Source organism: Salvelinus fontinalis, chromosome 4, assembly GCF_029448725.1.
Source record: "Salvelinus fontinalis isolate EN_2023a chromosome 4, ASM2944872v1, whole genome shotgun sequence".
Classification (NCBI taxonomy): domain Eukaryota; kingdom Metazoa; phylum Chordata; class Actinopteri; order Salmoniformes; family Salmonidae; genus Salvelinus; species Salvelinus fontinalis.
In genome coordinates, this window is record NC_074668.1 from 36,854,730 (window position 1) to 36,869,872 (window position 15,143).

Consider the following 15,143-nt stretch of genomic DNA (forward strand, 5'->3'; position numbering starts at 1 on the left):
TTTTTATTTTTATTTTTAAATTTTTTTGTCACCTCGTTCGTTTCCGTCGGTAGATTAGTGGGGTTCCGTGTGGTAGAGGGGATCGATCCAATTGGCAAAATAGATATAGTGACCCAGGAAAAAGAAAAAAAAAATTGTCCGGTATATTTATTTAGATAGCAGCCGATAAGACAGCTAATAATTAGCAGATGGGTATTCAGAAACGTCGCAATGGAAAAGCCTGTTGAAACCACCTCGGACAATTACGTCGGCAGACCAGTCGTGATGGATCGGCGGGGCTCCGTGTCGGCAATAAAGGGTCCAGTCCAATTGGCAAAAGAGGTATTGTAGCCCAATAATTCGCTGGTAGGCCTCTTCGGCTAGCCGGCAGATGGGCCTAGCTCGAGGCTAGCTCAAGGCTAACTGGTGCTTGTTTCGGGACAGAGGTATTAGCCAGTAGTAGCCACCTGGTTGCAGCTAGCTAGCGACGATGATCCGGTGTAATTGTCCAGAGGTTGCGTCAGGAATCCGGTGATGTGGTAGAGAAAAAGCAGTCCTATATTCTCTGGGTTGATATCGCGCCTGCAGACTGGCAGGTATTTGCCCGAGCTGAAGCTGGCTGGTGTCCGAGTTAAGGGCGAAGACCGCAGCAGTGGCTAACTGACTACTAGCTAGTAGCTAGTTATCTGGCTAGCTTCTGATTGGGGTTACGGTTCTAAAGTATAAAAAATAGCAGATCCGTACCACATTGAGTGAGGCGGGTTGCGGGAATGTATATTCAGTTCCAAGATGGAAAGTGAAATTAAAATATATACGAAATGTATAAAAAAAATACGAGGACTATTTACGCGGGACAAGACGGGACAAGACAAGACAAACACACGTCCGACTGCTACGCCTTCTTGGAGCTAACCGTTTAGTCACGATAATTAGGCTTCTCCAAGCTCTGGTGCTCTGGTGCTCTGGCTCCAAGCTCTGGTGATGGTCATTAGTAGCCTACCAAACTTGCTTATCTGCCTGGTACTCAGCACTCTATTGTCCCTCTAATCACTCTGACATAAATGCAAATGCTTTCGAAAATCTAATCAAACACTTCATGGGTGTTCATGGGCTGAGAGCCCATGAGCCCTTAGTCAAGACAAATACACACACATACACATACGTACACTTTCACACACTACCTGAAAATGAGGAATGGAAGTCTTGAGGAGAAAACAGAGTGATGGCTGCTAATAAAAAGAGGAAGATCCCATCAGCTTTCTATATTTATTTCTCAACTTTCCTAATATTAAGCACATTGCTTATATTTACAACAGGAGTATAGCCTACCTGGCTGGCATGAAAATAAACCACGGGGAAAGTGTCCTCCATTCTCTATTTAAGTGCATAGATGACATGTATTTTTTCCCGCTGCCCCTGTTTCGATACAGGTGCATGATAATGGTCTATTCTAAATCAAGACAAATGTCACACATATATTATTTAGTATATGTAAAGACAAGATTAAATCAAGAATAGTCTGATGGGTGACAATAATTGTCACAACTTCCACCGAAGTTGGTTCCTCTCCTTGTTCGGGCGGCGTTCGGTGGTCGGCGTCACCGGTCTTCTAGCCATCGTCGATCCACTTTTCATTCTCCATTTGTTTTGTCTTGTTTTCCTACACACCTGGTTTTCATTTCCCTCATTAATTGTTGTGTATTTAACCCTCTGTTCCCCACATGTCTTTGTGTGGAATTGCGCGCGTCGGGGTTTGTACCCATGTTTGTTATTTCTTTATGCTGTTGGTTTTGCAATTAAACTGCTCCGGCTATTACCAAATTCTGCTCTCCTGCGTCTGACTTCCCTGCCACCAGTTACGCACCCCTTACAATAATAGCCTATCACTTACAGTTGAAGTCGGAAGTTTACATACTGTCACATTCTGACCATAGTTCTTTTGTGTTTTCTTTGTTTTAGTGTTGATCAGGACGTGAGCTGAGTGGGCATTCTATGTTGTGTGTCTAGTTTTCACGTTTCTATGTTTGGCCTGATATGGTTCTCAATCAGAGGCAGGTGTTAGTCATTGTCTCTGATTGGGAACCATATTTAGGTAACCTGTTTTGTGTTGGGTTTTGTGGGTGGTTGTCTTCTGTCTTTGTGTTCTATGCACCAGATAGGACTGTTTCGGTTTTGCCACATTTCAACTTAATAGGAAGGTGTTCCTAATATTTTTGTATACTCGGTGTACATCTCAGACAGGACTATTTGTTGGCGCACCATGGACATGTCATTCTAGAGTGGGTCTAAATTAAATCTACCGTATGTCCATATCTTTTATCTGCAGATCTATTAATTGAATATCTGTTGTATATTTGCAGGGGTGTTCATTAAGTCTTGCAGCGGACATCGTTTACCTTTTAAGAACCAAACGGAAGCAAACAGAGCAAACGGAACAAAACGGGGAGGGACCTACCATAGAGATAGATAGAGGACTCAGCTTTGTATCTGTGCCATTATAGTGTCTGTGACAGAATGGGCAGCGCCATTGAGGCTATCTCCATTTTAAAGTAGTACATTTTCTTCTTCATTGGCTGATTGTTCTCAACTCATAGGAATCTCCACCCAGTTGACTACTTTAAAATGGCGGAGCCCTCAAGGGTAATGTCCATGTTACACTGAACAAAAATATAAACGCAACTGTGTTGGTCCCATGTTTCATAAGCTGAAATAAAAGATCCCAGAAATTTTCCATACGCACAAAAAGCGTATTTCTCTCAAATGTTTAGCAAAAATGTGTTTACATCCCTGTTAGTGAGCATTTCTCCTTTGCCAAGATAATCCATCCAACTGACAGGTGTGGCATATCAAGAAGCTGATTAAACAGCATGATCATTACATAGGTGCTTCTTGTGCTGGGGCCAATAAAAGGCCACTCTAAAATGTGCAGTTTTGAGGGAGCGTGCAATTGGCATGCTGACTGCAGGAATGTCCACCAGAGCTGTTACCAGATAATTGAATGTTAATTTCTCTACCATTTCTCCGCCTCCAATGTCGTTTTAGAGAATTTGCCAGTACGTCCAACCGGCCTCACAACCGTAGCCCCTCCGGCTTCTTCACCTGCGGGATCGTCTGAGACCAGCCACCCGGACAGCTGATGAAACTGAGCAGTATTTCTGTCTGTAATAAAACCCTTTTGTGGAGAAAAACTGCCCTCCCAGGCCCACCCATGGCTGCGCCCCTGCCCAATCATGTGTAATCCGTAGATTAGTGCCTAATGAATTTATTTCAATTGACTGATTTCCTTATATGAACCGTAACTCAGTAAAATCATTGAAATTGTTGTATGTTGCGTTCATATTTTTGTTCAGTATAAAAAGGGTTATATCCACGATAAGTCCTCTATCCATCTCTATCGAACCTACTTGAAATTGTCCGCTAGAAACTTTCGTTTTCGTTGCAAAACGTTTTCCGTTTGTAGTAAACGGTTTCTGTGGTTTCCACTAGTTACCACAGCCACAAAGTCAAACATGGCTATATCGTAGGAATTCATGATAACAAAAATGTGCTTTTTGGTCATTATTTAAGGTTAGTCATAAGGTTAGCAGTGTGGTTAAGGTTAAGGTTAGGGTTACGGTAAAGTGTTAGGTTTAAAATCACATTTTAGGAAGATAAATTGTATAAATATGCAGGGTCTATGACTTTGTCGCTGTGGTACTAGTGACGTGAAAGGTTTCGCAACAGACGAAACGTTTTGCAACAGAATTGGCGTAATGAATACACCCCAGCGACACACTTTTGCAACACAGTTGTTGGTTGTTGTGAAACTGTCAAGAGAGAAAAGCTTGTCAACAGCCCGCCAAGTAGTGCTGAGCGATTAGTGATTTTTGAGGTAGGTTCATTTAGGTTTCGTTTACTAAATGCGGTAGGCATTATGTGGATTGAATGCTGTAACAAAACAGAATAAAACAATTAATAAAAGTCTATGATGTAAGTCACTGCCCATTACTGCTTATCACTTATTAACCATCATTTATTCACATTACTTTACTTTAATACAATATTTCAGTTGATGTGTAAATTACATTTGTTTAATTTGATGACATAATTTCATTCAAAGTCATAATTTCATCTCGGTAGACCGCTGACTATGCTTTCTGACAAAATCTTATTTTAGTAGTTCTTCAAAGTAAGTAAATAAGGCATATTTTTATGACTGCAGAATACCAACCAATTTAATGTATTTTCTGGTGGAAATACCTTGCGAAGAAACTGTGTGCGGTCTTCTGTCTCCTCTCTAGCTCTCAATGTCTGTCCCACGCTAACCTAACATAGCAGGTGTAAGAGAAACGCAGAAGGCGCGAAATGGATTATGGTCATTGTAGTTAATTATCACGTTTTCTGCAATAAACTATGCAGCATATTGGCCTGTTGGAAACTACAACTCATTACAACATTACACAGTTCGGGATTGATCTGATCTAGAGAAACTGCGCAATATGCGTTTTGAGCTCACAGAAAACCCCCAAAGAAAATGCAATTGAACCGGAGTTGGTCAGTTATTTGTTTGAAAACCAAAAAATTATATATATTTCAGTTACTCGATCAGCACTACCGCCAAATTTGATTTACAGTAACAGTTACTGCCAGTAGGTATACAATTACCCGTAAAGTACCCCATGAATACTATCAGGCATTCAACAAAAGTAAGCAACATTAGTAGGCTAGAATAGCTAGCTACTAGCTATTATAACTAGGGTTCTCAATCTCAGTAGGCTACTGTCAGTATCACACAAATAAACAGGGAGAATCTCTTTAGCCACAGTTTTACATAGTAATAGATTTGCTATACTGGTAGCTAGTTAACCAGGCTTGTTGGCATTCACAATGTTTTTCATGCTACAACCAAAGCTTCAGAGAACAGGTAAACTTCCACAGTCTTTTTGCCATAACTTTCATTGCTATCTACTGCTGTCTAGTGCTCAAAGTCAGTAATTGTAGCTACTCATCATGGGCACAAACTGAGTCTGTGGCACAAACCACCAATGTTGGCTTCTTCAATCTCTGCGTAAATATCAGTATGTCCTGGAGACCCATTTCGGGTTTGCACTGCAGGCTTTGACTCTATCCCAATACGGATTACACGGTAGACATATTAACATGCAATAATCTCACATCAGTCTAGCTAGCATAACTAGGGTGACTAGGGTGAAGTTAGGGCAGTTGTGCGCATAAGCTTTTGATCGGCCCTAATAAATTGTGTTTATTATGATATCTCTCAATGGTGAATACGTACAGTGAAACACTAATGTTGAATTCAGAACATTGGGCTGAGAAAGAGTTTTTACTGGACATTGACTAGAGGTCGACCGATTAATTGGAATGGCCGATTTAATTAAGGCCGATTTCAAGTTTTCATAACAATCGTAATCAGTATTTTTGGACACCGATTGTGGCGGACTTTTAAAATGTATTTTTATTATATATATTTTTTTACAACTTTATTTAACTAGGCAAGTCAGTTAAGAACACATTATTATTTTCAATGACGGCCTAGGAACAGTGGGTTAACTGCCTTGTTCAGGGGCAGAACGACAGATTTGTACCTTGTCAGCTCATGGATTTGTTTTTGCAACCTTCCGGTTACTATTCCAACGCTCTAACCACCTGCCTTACATTGCACTCCACGAGGAGCCTGCCTGTTACTCGAGTGCAGCAAGAAGCCAAGGTAAGTTGCTAGCTAGCATTAAACTTATCTTATAAAAACAGTCAATCTTAACATAATCACTAGTTAACTACACATGGTTGATGATATTACTAGTTTATCTAGCGTGTCCTGCGTTGCATATAATCGATGCAGTGCGCATTCGCGAAAAAAGCACTGTCGTTGCACCAACGTGTACCTAACCATAAACATCAATGCCCCTATTTAAAATCAATACACAAGTATATATTTTTAAACCTGCATATTTAGTTAATATTGCCTGCTAACATGAATTTCTTATAACTAGGGAAATTGTTCACTTCTCTTGGGTTCCGTGCAAGCAGTCAGGGTATGTGCAGCAGTTTGGGCCGCCTGGCTCGTTGCGAACTGTGTCCATTTATTCCTAACAAAGACCGTAATTAATTTGCCAGAATTGTACATTATTATGACATAACATTGAAGGTTGTACAATGTAACAGCAATATTTATACTTCGGGATGCCACCTGTTAGATAAAATACGGAACGGTTCCGTATTTCACTGAAAGAATAAACGTTTTGTTTTCGAAATGATAGTTTCCGGATTTGACCATATTAATGACCTAAGGCTCGTATTTCTGTGTGTTATTATGTTATAATTAAGTCTATGATTTGATATTTGATAGAGCAGTCTGACTGAGTGATGGTAGGCAGCAGCAGGCTCATAAGCATTCATTCAAACAGCACTTTTGTGCGTTTGCCAGCAGCTCTTCGCTGTGCTTCAAGCATTGAGCTGTTTATGACTTCAAGCCCATCAACTCCCAAGATTAGGCTGGTGTAACCGATGTGAAATGGCTAGCTAGTTAGCAGGGTGCGCGCTAATAGCGTTTCAAATGTCACTCACTCTGAGACTTGGAGTAGTTGTTCCCCTTGCTCTGTAAGGGCCGCGGCTTTTGTGGAGTGATGGGTAACGATGCTTCGAGGGTGGCTGTTGTCGATGTGTTCCTGGTTTGAGCCCAGGTAGGTGCGAGGAGAGGGATGGAAGCTATACTGTTACACCTTCAATACGAAAGTGCCTATAAGAACATCCAATAGTCAAAGGTATATGAACTACAAATGGTATAGAGAGAAATAGTCCTATAATTCCTATAATAACTACAACCTAAAACTTCTTACCTGGGAATATTGAAGACTCATGTTAAAAGGAACCACCAGCTTTCATATGTTCTCATGTTCTGAGCAAGGAACTTAAACATTAGCTTTTTTTACATGGCACATATTGCACTTTTACTTTCTTCTCCAACACTTTGTTTTTGCATTATTTAAACCAAATTGAACAGGTTTCATTATTTATTTGAGGCTAAATTGATTTTATTGATGTATTATATTAAGTTAAAATAAGTGTTCATTCAGTATTGTTGTAATTGTCATTATTACAAATAAATTTTAAAAAAATCGTCCGATTAATCGGTATCGGCTTTTTTTGGTCCTCCAATAATTGGTATGGTATCGGTATCGGCGTTGAAAAATCCTAATCGGTCGACCTCTAGCATCGACACACATTCCCTTCCTAAATCACTTACAGTGCCTTCAGAAAATATTCACACCCCTTCACTTTTCCCACATTTTGAGTTATAGTCTGAATTTAAAATTGATTCAATTTAGATTTTGTGTCACTGATTTACACATAATACTCCATAATGTCAAATTGGAATTATGTTTTTTAGAAATGTTTACAAATTAATAAAACATGTAAAACTGAAATGCCTTGAGTCAATATAGTATTCAACCCCTTTGTTATGTCAAGTCTAAATAAGAACAGGAGTACAAATTTGCTTAACAAGTCACATAATAAGTTGCATGGACTCACTCTGTTTGCCATCATAGTGGTTTACATGATTTCTGAATGACTACCTCATCTCTGTGGCACACATATAATTATCTGTCCCTTAGTTGAGGTCCCTCAGTTGAGAAGTGCATTTCAAGCACATATTCAACCACAAAGACCAGGGAGGTTTTCCAATGCCTCGCAAATAGGGCACCTATTGGTAGATGAGTAGAAAAACATAAAAAGCTGAGATTGAATATCCCTTTGAGCATGGTGAAGTTTGGTATTTCTTTTGGTATTTTATTAGGATCCCCATTAACTGTTGCAAAAGCAGCAGCTACTCTTCCTGGGGTCCACACAAAACATGAAACATAATACAGAATGACATAATACAGAACATCAATAGACAAGAACATCTCAAAGACAGAACTACATACATTTTTTTTAAAGGCACACGTAGTGTACATATCAATGCATACACACAAACTATCTAGGTCAAATAAGGGAGAGCCGTTATGCCGTGAGATGTTGCTTTATCTGTTTTTGAAACCAGGTTTGCTGTTTATTTGAGCAATATGAGATGGAAGGAAGTTCCCTGCAATTAGGGCTCTATATAATACTGTACACTTTCTTGAATTTGTTCTGGATTTGGGGAGTGTGAAAAGACCCCTGGTGGCATGTCTGGTGGGATACGTGTGTGTGTCAGAGCTGTGTGTAAGTTGACTATGTGAACAATTTGGGATTTTCAACACATGAATGTTTCTTATAAAAATAAGAAGTGATGCAGTCAGTTTCTCCTCAACTCTTAGCTAAGAGAGACTGGCATGCATAGTATTTGTATCAGCCCTCTGATTGCAATTAAGAGCAAATTGTGCTGCTTTGTTTTGGGCCAGCTGCAGCTTAACTAGGTATTTCCTTGCAGCACTGGACCACACGACTGGACAATAATCAAGATTCAACAAAACTAGAGGATGGTGTATCAATACACCCAGTCATTATAAAGATACCGGCGTTCTTTCTAACTCTGTTGCCGGAGAGGAAGGAAACCACTCAGGGATTTCATCATGAGGCCAATGGTGATTTTAAAACAGTTACAGAGTTTAATGGCTGTGAAAGGAGAAAACTGAGGATGGATCAACAACATTTTAGTTACTCCACATTACTAACTTAAATGACAGAGTGAAAAGAATGAAGCCTGTAAAGAATAAAAATATTCCAAAACATGCATCCTGTTTGCAATTAGGCACTAAAGTACTACTGCAAAAAATGTGGCAAAGAAATAAAAATGTTGTCCTGAATACCAAGCTTTATATTTGGGGCAAATCCAACACAACACATCACTGAGTACCACTCTTCATATTTTCAAGCATGTTGGCTGCATCATGTTATGGGTATGCTTGTCATCAGTCAAGGACTAGGGAGTTTTTTAGTGTAAAAAGAAATGGAATAGAGCTAACCACATGCAAAATCCTTGAGGAAAATCTGGTTCAGTCTGCATTCCAACAGACACTGGGAGAAAAATTCACCTTTCAGCAGGACAATAACCTAAAACACAAATGTACACTGGAGTTGCTTACCAAGATGACATTGAATGTTCCTGAATGGTCTCGTTACAGTTTTGACTTAAATGGCAAGACTTGAAAATGGCTGTCTAGCAATGATCAACAACCAACTTGACAGAGCTTGAAGATTTAAAAAAATAATAATGGGCAAATTTTGTACAATCCAGGTGTGCAAAGCTCTTAGAGACTTATCCAAAAACACTCACAGTTGTAATCACTGCCAAAGGTGATTCTAAAATGTATTGAGTAGGGGGTTGAATACTTAACTAATAAAGATACAGTATATTATTGTTTTATTTTTCATTAATAAAAACAAATCTTGACATTTTTCTTCCACTTTGACATTACAGAGTATTGTTTGTGGGTCATTGACAAAAAAAAAAATGTGTAAAAAGTCAAAGGGTGTGAATATATTCTGAAGGCATATCTCCTGTGTGTGTTAAAAAACTGAGAGATGTACTGGCTGTGTTATGTTGCTATGGCCACGGGATTCTGAGCATTCCATGGGCAGGTAGGATCTAAACAGAGGCAGCCATGTGTGTGTGTGAGTGAGATGGAGAGAGAGTGTGTGAGGGAGGTAGAATCTAAACAGAGCTTGTGTGTGTGTGTGTTTACCTCACTGCCCTGCTACAAGCACAGCTCTGTTCTCAGTTCCACACGCACGCACGCACGCACGCACGCACGCAGGCAGGCAGGCAGGCAGGCAGACAGACAGACAGACAGACAGACAGACAGACAGACAGACAGACAGACAGACAGACAGACAGACGCACACACAGAGAGCTCTCATCCCCAGGATGTGTTGACTTAATAGAATTCCTCCACTGGTTTATTTAACATTCTGCGGTTCAGCAAGTGGCTGTCCAAGAGGAGCAAGGCATGCATTGACCATATGTGTATTTCTGTGTGTGAGTGTGTGTGTGTGTCTTTGCTTGTCGTGTGTGTCTTTGCTTGTCTCTCTGTGTGTATGAGTGTGAGTGTGTATGTTAATGTGCGTTAACATCCCAGCCAGGCCTTTAAGTATTTAGTTTGCTTTCCTTTACCTGTCGGCTGATGTGCTAAAGTTAGACCTCTCACTGCAGCGTTGTTTATTGTGTAACATCTATCATGTATCGGTTGTCTAATTGTTGACCAGGTGTTTGTGTCTGTGTGTCTGTGAGAGTGTGCACCACTCTGCATCATACATGTTTGTGATGTGTGTCATGGCACACATGATGTGTTGACAGCTTAGGCATGTGTGTTGGCCTATGTGATGGTAAGCAGCTTGTGTGTGTGTGTGCGTGTGCACGTCATGCATAGCTTTTCACAGGTAGCCTATATATAGAGCTTTAAAAAAACGTAATGCCTAATGGACTCCAGCTGCAGTACCATATCTGTCTCCTAGATGGCGCTGTGACACACCGTACCACACACTGTACATTGTCATTTCTGCAAATCTATGTAGACTATTTAGCATTCAGAAAATGTGGAGTAGTTTTCATCAATCTGGTGTTCAATATAACATAGCATCATTAGCATTTGGTCACCATGATCAATGGAAGGAGGACCAAACATATCCCCATAACAACATAGTGTCAGGGCTGAATGGGACAAGAGCAGAGAGAGGAGCCATAGACATGAATGGCTGAGTGACATTCTGAACGCTTCACCCATCTGAAATCCTGAACATACGTAAGGCTCTATTTTCGGCCAGCGTGAAGCCAGCGCAAATGTCAAACGCACGCTCATTTGCTATTTGCGACCTGTAAAAGCCGGCGCCCTTCTATTTTCAACCCATAGTGCCAGGACTATTTACCTGTCTTATATGAGCTCGCTTGCGCTGAGGTGGCAGAGGTGGCAATATCAGAGGTGTGTCCTTAAAAACGTGCGCCAAAGTGCCAATTTCAGGCAGCGCTGGTAGGGATATTTGGTTATGGATTGGATTTTGACAATGGAAGCTCAGTTTTTCCAGGCGTGACGCACGGTGCCCATATGCATATGGATTTTTGTGGCCGTGAACCTCATATAGAAACATAAAAACGAATGTATTTTTTCCCCATTTAGTTTCTTTTGATAAAGAACCGAACATAGCCTCCGCTCCTCTTAATGAAGGCTGTTTTCATTTGTCCTGCCCAATGTTGCCAAGTAGTCAAGGCTATCGTTAAAGGGTTTTGCTCGTGAGACCGCTTTGAAATACATCTTGAATCACCAAAGCACTATTAAAATATCACGTTTGGGAGAAGCAAAACAGTGAGGAACCCCCCCCTTTTTTGTATCTATGTATGCTTTTGTTCATTATATTAGCCAAACCCCTCCATGTAGGCTATATCCCCATCACGGAACGAGAGATCAAATCAAATGTATTTATAAAGCCCTTCTTACATCAACTGATGTCACAAAGTGCTGTACAGAAACCCAGCCTAAAACCCCAAACAGCAAGCAATGCAGGTGTAGAAGCACGTTTGCTAGGAAAAACTCCCTAGAAAGGCCAGAACCTAGGAAGAAACCTAGAGAGGAACAAGGCTATGAGGGGTGGCCTGTCCTCTTCTGGCTGTGCCGGATGGAGATTATAACAGAACATGGCCAAGATGTTCAAATGTTCATAGATGACCAGCAGGGTCATGTAATAATAATCACAGTGGTTGTCGAGGGTGCAACAGGTCAGCACCTCAGGAGGAAATGTCAGTTGGCTTTTCATAGCCGATCATTCAGAGTATCTCTACCGCTCCTGCTGTCTCTAGAGAGTTGAAAACAGCATGTCTGGGACAGGTAGCACGTCCGATGAACAGGTCAGGGTTCCATAGCCGCAGGCAGAACAGTTGAAACTGGAGCAGCAGCACGGCCAGGTGGACTGGGGACAGCAAGGAGTCATCAGGCCAGGTAGTCCTGAGGCATGATCCTAGGGCTCAGGTCCTCCAAGAGAGAGAAAGAAAAAAAGAGAGAAAGAGAGAAAGAGAGAGAGAATTAGTGAGAGCATACTTAAATTCACACAGGACACCGGATAAGACAGGAGAAATACTCCAGATATAACAGACTGACCCTAGGTCCCCGACACATAAACTACTGCAGCATAAATACTGGAGGCTGAGACAGGAGGGGTCGGGAGACGATCCGGTGACAATGATATTTAGAAACATTTAAGTTATTTCCCTGTAACAATTGCTTGTTTCTGTTTCGTTTGATTAAAGAAAAAGCCTATATAAACTCAGCAAAAAAAGAAACGTCCCCTTTTCAGGACCCTGTCTTTCAAAGGTAATTCGTAAAAATCAAATAACTTCACAGATCTTCATTGTAAAGGGTTTAAACACTGTTTCCCATGCTTTTTTAATGAACTATAAACAATTAATGAACATTCACCTGTGGAACGGTCGTTAATACACTAACAGCTTACGGACGGTAGGCAATTATGGTCACAGTTATGAAAACTTAGGACACTAAAGAGGCCTTTCTACTGACTCTGAAAAACACCAAAAGAAAGATGCCCAGGGTCCCTGCTCATCTGCGTAAACGTGCCTTAGGCATACTGCAAGAAAGCATGAAGACTGCAGATGTGGCCAGGGCAATAAATTGCAATGTCCGTACTGTGAGACACCAAAGACAGCGCTACAGGGAGACAGGATGGACAGCTGATCGTCCTTGCATTGGCAGACCACGTGTAACAACACCTGCACAGGATCGGTACATCCGAACATCACACCTGCGGGACAGGTATAGGATGGCAACAACAACTGCCTGAGTTACTGCACGAGTTACACAATCCCTCCATCAGTACTCAGACTGTCCGCAATAGCCTGAGAAAGGCTGGACTGAGGGCTTGCAGGCCTGTTGTAAGGCAGGTCCTCACCAGACATCACCGGCAACAATGTCGCCTATGGGCACAAACCCACCGTCGCTGGACCAGACAGGACTGGCAAAAAGTTCTCTTCACTGACGACTCGCGATTTTGTCTCACCAGAGATGGTGGTCGGATTCGCGTTTATCATTGAAGGAATGAGTGTTACAAAGAGGCCTGTACTCTGGAGCGGGATCGATTTGGAGGTGGAGGGTCTGTCATGGTCTGGGGCGGTGTGTCACAGCATCATTGGACTGAGCTTGTTGTCATTGCAGGCAATCTCAACGCTGTGCATTACAGGGAAGACATCCTCCTCCCTCATGTGGTACCCTTCCTGCAGGCTCATCCTGACATGACCCTCCAGCATGACAATGCCACCAGCCATACTACTCGTTCTGTGCGTGATTTCCTGCAAGACATGAATGTCAGTGTTCTGCCATGGCCAGCGAAGAGCCCGGATCTCAATCCCATTTAGCACGTCTGGGACCTGTTGGATCGGAGGGTGAGGGCTAGGGTCATTCCACCCAGAAATGTCCGCGAACTTGCAGGTGCCTTGGTGGAAGAGCGGGGTAACATCTCACAGCAAGAACTGGCAAATCTGGTGCAGTCCATGAGGAGGAGATGCACTGCAGTACTTAATGCAGCTGGTGGCCACATCAGATACTGACTGTTACTTTTGATTTCTACCCCCCTTTGTTCAGGGACACATTATTCCATTTCTGTTAGTCACATGTCTGTGGAACTTGTTCAGTTTATGTCTCAGTTGTTGAATCTTGTTATGTTCATACAAATATTTACACATGTTAAGTTTGCTGAAAATAAACGCAGTTGACAGTGAGAGGACGTTTCTTTTTATGCTGAGTTTTTGCTGTCATTGAATTATTCACAATTCACATAGGCCTACCTGCAGTGCATATGTTACTCCATTCGGCTTGTATCAATCCTAATTTTTCAAAGAGTGCATCTTGTCTGGTTACCAAACACCCGCTCCTCCAAACATATTTATATTATTCAGTCCTATAACGCCATATCAACGTTAGGCTTAGGCTACAGTATATGTTACTTATTGAGAAATTGTCTCACATACAATACCATTTACTGGACCCTAGTATTTTTTGGAGGAGATGCAATGGGCAAAGGCCTATTCAACAATGTTGACTGTCGAAACACTCCAAACATATTGAGCAAACACTGGATGTTTTTTTTTTACTGTTGCTATTTTTTGTTATTGTAGCCTATGCTATTTAAGAAACTGAATCAATCCACAATGGACTAGGAAGAGAATATTCTGTGCCACCAGCTGAATTGGAATTGATGACAACGCAAATATGTCAATAACCTACAGAATTTGAGACAGCATGCAGTATTAAGCCATGAAAGGCACTGACTGGCCAGTGAGTGGCCAAGCCCTCACCACACCTATCATTTATTTATTAATCCGAAGCCCAGCCCTTCCACACCACCGCCAGCTATTGCTCTGAAAATAGCATCAAGTATTTCTGACACACCCCCTGACCTACGGGCTACCACTAGTGTTTCGATTTACCATTGTGTTAGGTTTGTTACAATACAGCCCTAAGCTACATGTCTAAAGGAGACATTATTAGGAAATCCCTCCCTCCCTCCCTCCCTCCCCCCCTCCCTCCCTCCCTCCCTCCCTCCCTCCCTCCCTCTCTCCCTCCCTTTGGACCCAGGCCAAGGCAGGCACATGATGGCACTCTGAGACTGGAACTTCTAGATCTAATATTCTATCATACTGTAATTTAATTCAACATGTTCAGGACGAATCTCCACCATCTTGATGTTGACTACAAATCTCCCCTCTGTTAAAAAATATTTAGTGTGGTTGGTTATGTGTGTGTGGTTGGTTGGTGTGGTGTAAGTGGATGATCAGGTTTGTGTGTGTGTGTGTGTGTGTGTGTGTGTGTGTGTGTGTGTGTGTGTGTGTGTGTGTGTGTGTGTGTGTGTGTGTGTGTGTGTGTGTGTGTGTGTGTGTGTGTGTGTGTGTGTGTGTGTGTGTGCTATACCGTTGTCTGTTATGGTCCTCAGAGTCTTGTGGTCTGATAAAGCTGACTGAATGACAGAACACTCGGTCTGTTATTAGTATTAGCCTGTATTATGAAGACCTACTAGTTCAGAGTCCATTGTCATAGTATAGTCAGGTAAGCCTAAGGGTTGCCTAAGTTTCTGTACTGTCTCGCAGATGTGAGTCAACGAAAGAGACTATATGATGAGGTCCAGAAACTGCTTCTCCAATAGAAATCCCTGATTACTCTTGTAGGCAGACACTCAAACAGGAAGTA